Genomic DNA, 5,148 nt, shown 5'->3' with positions numbered 1-5,148 from the left:
GTCAATGTTTTTATTAGTGATTGTTTGTATTGTGTTTTAATTGTGTAATTTTTATGTAAATGTATACTTTTTGCTGCCTCTTGGCCAGGACTCCCTTGAAAAAGAGGTTTTTAATCTCAATGGGACTTTCCTGGTTAAATAAAGGAAATAAATAAGTACAGCTTTTTTTATTAAACACACTGATTGTTAGTAAAATACTTTTTATATGAGGAATATTTTGTGAGTCATAAACAAATGGATGATTTACATCTACACAACTTTAAAAAATAAGGATGTCACAATATCAGTACTCCAAAAGATGAAGAAATTCTAAATTAGACAAAAATCTGAGTGTTAAGTTTGGCTGGAGGAGTACCCAAGTTCAGGCMGAACCAAACAATGAAACAGAGACGAGRTGATAAATTAAAGTGATATTTATTACAGTGGGGAAAGGGAGAAAGTTTATCCTGGACGGGAAAATGAAGATAGTGGATTGTCCACAGGAGTATGKTGAGTATTTTAAAGAGTGTTTTCTTTTTCTTTCTTACAGGTTCTTGGGGAAGAGGCAGGCTCGGAGGAGGAGGCAGAGAAAATCCAGAAGGTAAGTGTTTCAGGTTCCAGATTCTGTTTGTTTTCCAGGTCAGAGAGAGAGAGAGTGGCAGGACGGAGGGTAGAAGACTTCAGGTGAGGGTTTTCCAGGAGGAGAGGTCCACATCCAAGGATCCTTAAGCTCCAGCAAAAAGTGAGTTCCAAACTCCCCAGAGTGTCCTTAGAGAATACACAAAAAAATCACAAGGTTACTCAAAATGCCTTGAGGGATTAAAGGTAGGCTGTCTCATTCAGTACCAGTGCCACTGAATAATCCAGCGAGGAATGGATCACTTCCAGGAGCTTAAATACCAGCTGCCCTCATCAGCAGGATCCAGGACAGGTGAGTTAATTGAAGGCTCCGCCCATGCCACTCTGACTCTGGAAGGTAAGTGCACACAAACACAAACCACAACAGAACAGAACACAGTCATAATAGTACCTCCCCCCTCAAGTATTGCCTCTTGGCGAACCAGGACACTTCTCTGGATGAGCTTTGTAGAAATCTGTGATGAGGYTGGGGTCCAATATGAAGGATTTGGGAATCCACAATCCATGATATCTCCTCTGGTCTGTAGCCCTCCCAATCTACCAGGAACTGGTGTCCACGACCTCTTCTACGGATGTTGAGAATCTGTCTCACAGTGTATACAGGCTGGTCCTGTACYAGCTTAGGAGATGGTGGATTGTGGTTGCTGGGGTTTAAGGGGCTCTGAATAACAATTCAGWGATCATTATGTTCTCTCCGTGCATGCGTGGGTTCTCTCCGGGTACTCCGGCTTCCTCCCACACACATAAAACATGACTGTTRRGTWAATTGATAACTCTAAATTGCCCCTAGTTGTGAGTGAGAAAGTGAATGGTTGTTTGTCTCGTTTGTCTCCATGTGTGTCCCTGTGATGGACTGGAGACCTGTCCAGGGTGTACCCCACCCCTCGCACTGTGACTGCTGGATATGGACACCAGTGACCCACGCGACCCTGAAAGGAATAAGCATGTACAGAAAATGGATGGATGGATGGATGGATGGATGGATGGATGGATGGATGGATGGATGGATGGATGGATGGATGAATGACAGGTTTAATTTGAGAGACATGGAACGTACGGTGGGTGTGCATAGCTCTGGGGAGTTGCAGTCTGACAGCAGAAGGATTGATGATCTTAGYGATAGGGAAAGGTCCAATGAACCGAGGAGCCAGTTTCTTAGAAAAATTCTTTAGTTTGATATCACAGGTGGATAGCCATACCTTCTGTCCCACTAAAAATGAGGAGCTGGGGTCTAATGACGATCTGCCAGTCTCTTGTTCTGTTCCATAGACCTCCAGAGAGCCTCCCTTGTCTGCCTTCAAAACCTACAGTACCTGAGATGATGCTGGACTGAGGGTACCAAGATCTCCTGCTYCTGAGAGAGAAAGAGAGGTGGTRCATATCCCAGGGATGCCTGAMAGGGTGTCAAACCCGTGGCAGAGGAGGAATGAGTGTTGTGGGYGTATTCAACCCATGCTAAATGAGATGACCATGAKGAAGGATTATTATTGATGACACAGCATAATATTGATTCCAGTTCTTGATTGRCTCTTTCAGACTGACCATWAGRTTGARGGTGATAACCTGACGATAGACTCTGATGTTCCGATAGCTTGGCAGAAGGATTTTCAAACCTGGGAAACAAACTGCAGACCTTTGACTAAGATGATGTCGGGAATGCCATGTAGCCAGAAAACTTGCTGGGTGATGAGCAGAGTCATCTCATGTGTAGAAGGGAGCTTGGTTAGAGGAATAAAATGAACAGCCTTACAAAATCTAGCTGTGATGGTGAGTATGGTGGTGTTACCTTCTGATGCAGGTAATCCTGTGACAAAATCTAGGGAGATGTGGGACCATGGACGTCTGGGAATGGGAAGGGGCTCAAGAAGTTCAGAAGAAGGTCGATGCAAACTCTTGTTTTGGGCACATACAGTGCAGGCAGAAACAAACTCCTTTATGTCCCGGTACATAGTGAGCCACCAAAAATACCTCTTAGCAAAGGTCAGCATCCTGTTAACTCCTGGATGGCAGGAGAACTTGGAGACATGGATCCACATGAGGACCTTGCTGATTACAGATTTAGTAACAAAACGATGATTAGGAGGACCGGTACCTGGGTCTGATTCCACTTGTTGAGCTTGAAGTATCTCATTCTCAATTCCCCATGTGATGGCTCCAATTGTGCAGGATGAAGGCAGAATAGTTTCATTGCACTTGGGATCATCTGAGGAAGAGAACTGTCAAGACAAGGCATCAGGTTTTACATTTTTAGACCCAGGCCAGTAAGTGATGGAGAAGTTGAACCTTGAAAAAAAAGTGACCATCTTGCATGTCTTGCATTTAACCTCTTAGCTTGTTGTAAATAGGCAAGGTTTTTATGGTCAGTCCATATGATGAAAGGAATCTCTGCAACACTTCTAACCAGTGTCTCCATTCCTCTAATGCCAGTTTAATGGCAAGAAGTTCTCAATTATCAACATCATAGTTGACCTCAGATGGAGATAGGCGACGGGAAAAATTTATATGGATGTGGCAATTATCCTTAGGGAAYGTTGGGAAAGAATGGCTCCCACACCTGAGTCAGAAGCATCATCTTCCACTGTGAACTGAATGTGAGGATCTGGATGGCATAAAATGGGAGCAGAGGGAAACAGTTGCTTTAACTTACAAAAAACGTCTTCAGCATCAGGGTYCTATGAGAATGTGCGGAGAGTGGAGGTGAGTCAGGTTAAGGAAGCTRCGACCCGGCTAAGTCCCTGATGAATCGTCTGTAGAAATTTGCAAAACTAGGAATCGTTGCAGGTGTTTCCTGTTCTCTAGTCTGGGCCACTCTGCCACTACTTTGACCTTCTCTGGATCCGTTCGCACCAGTCCACTCTCAAAAATCAGTCCAAAAAGGATATATAGATGAGGCATGGAAATCACATTTCTCAGCTTTGACAAAAAGTTGGTTCTCAAGGAGTCTCTGTAGTACAGTGCGAACGTGTTGTGAATGTTGTTGAGGGTCCTTGGATCTATGGCACACTTATAAGGGCAGTGTGTGTGTGTGTGTGTGTGGGGGGGGGCTTAGATTTACTGAATACTTGGGCCAAATCGTGGTAACAAGAGGGAACTGTGGATGAATCAATCCTCTCAGTCTCAGCAGAAGGAGACAAAGAGGTCACAGCAGCACTTAAACAGCTCTTGGAACAGAAATTACTCCATGAATTTACTCTCTTTTGGAGCCAATCAGTGATAGGGTTATGCTTGTGAAGCCATGGAAAACCCAGAACTAACTGYGCATGGTCAGAATRAAAAACAAAAAACACCCAGCTCATGGTGGTTGCCAGAGATAACAAAATRGAGAGAGGGAACCTTATGGGGGACGGAGGAGAAGTTTTGTCCAGTGAGAGCCATCATGGATATAGRTTGACTGAGTTCCTCTGTGGGGATGAAGAGTTGTTCCACCAGGTTGTTGATTATGAGATTTTGTTCAGCCCCTGAATCAATAAGGGCCAACACAGGGAGGTTAATGTTGTTAACACACAATGTAGCAGGTAGTGTGAGACAACTCTTAGGAGAAATGTTAGCAGCACCCACTCAACATCTCCTGGTGGGACCGACCTTTAAACGAATGGAGCAGTTAGCAATGAAATGGCCTTTCTTACCAYACTAGATACATTCTTTGGCTGCAAAACGTCATTGTCTCTCCTCAAGAGTAAGTCTAGTGCGACCATTCTGCATGGGTTCAGTTTCAGAATCATAGTTTGTTACGTTAACGATCGGGTGGTGACTCACTGGAGCGCAAGTGGAGGAACGGAACTGAGGCATGCTGGAACTTGTAGTCTTTTTGCTCGTTTCTTTCCCGTAAATGGTTGTCGATCCGAATCGCTGTCTCACTTAACTCATTTAAATCCTTGGGTTCGTCTCTAGTAGCCAACTGGTCCTTTACTTGATCATTCAAAACGCTGGAAAAATTACGTCATAGGGCAATGTCGTCCCATCCCTCCTCCTTGGCGGTGATCCGGAAGTGAATGGATAATTCGGCAATGGAGTGATTTCCTTGTTTTAGCAAAGTTAATCTCCTTGAGGCAATCTCTTGGTGTAGATGGAGTTCAAAAACACTCAGAAAATCATTCAGAAATGTGGAGAAAAGGCGATCTTTAATGGACAGGGAGTGAAATTAAGCATGAGCCCATCTTAAGGCATCACCCTGAAGGACCGAAATTAAGTAAGTAATCCGAGCTGAGTCAGAGGCAAAAGTTGTGGGGGCTCTACTGAATGCTAGATTACATTGAAGCAAACCATCAAATTGTTCAGGGTTACCACTAAAATATTGGCTGGGATGGACTTCAGGTTCTTTGCTGGTTGTTGGTATCATTGCTGTTGCTGTAGAAGAAGCCGGTTCTTGTCTGTTGGAGGAAGCTGGAGGATTTGTCCTCATCAGCAGGATTCAGGACAGGTGAGTTAATTGAAGGCTCTGCCCATGCCACTCTGACTCTGGAAGGTAAGTGCACACAAACACAAACCACAAACAGAACACACTCCTAACACTGAGTTTATCAGTCAGAG

General features: G+C 44.2%; 1 protein-coding gene across 1 annotated transcript in view; it reads right to left on the bottom strand.

Moving 5' to 3' along the window:
• Positions 1-5,148, bottom strand: part of LOC106526473 (junctional adhesion molecule-like) — a gene marked incomplete in the record, with an annotated part of 27,977 nt that overhangs the window by 1,491 nt on the left and 21,338 nt on the right.

This window comes from Austrofundulus limnaeus, unplaced genomic scaffold (assembly GCF_001266775.1).
Source record: "Austrofundulus limnaeus strain Quisiro unplaced genomic scaffold, Austrofundulus_limnaeus-1.0 Scaffold277, whole genome shotgun sequence".
NCBI lineage: Eukaryota > Metazoa > Chordata > Actinopteri > Cyprinodontiformes > Rivulidae > Austrofundulus > Austrofundulus limnaeus.
The sequence above is the reverse complement of the archived record's forward strand: the minus strand, read 5'-3'. Positions and strand labels throughout refer to the sequence as shown.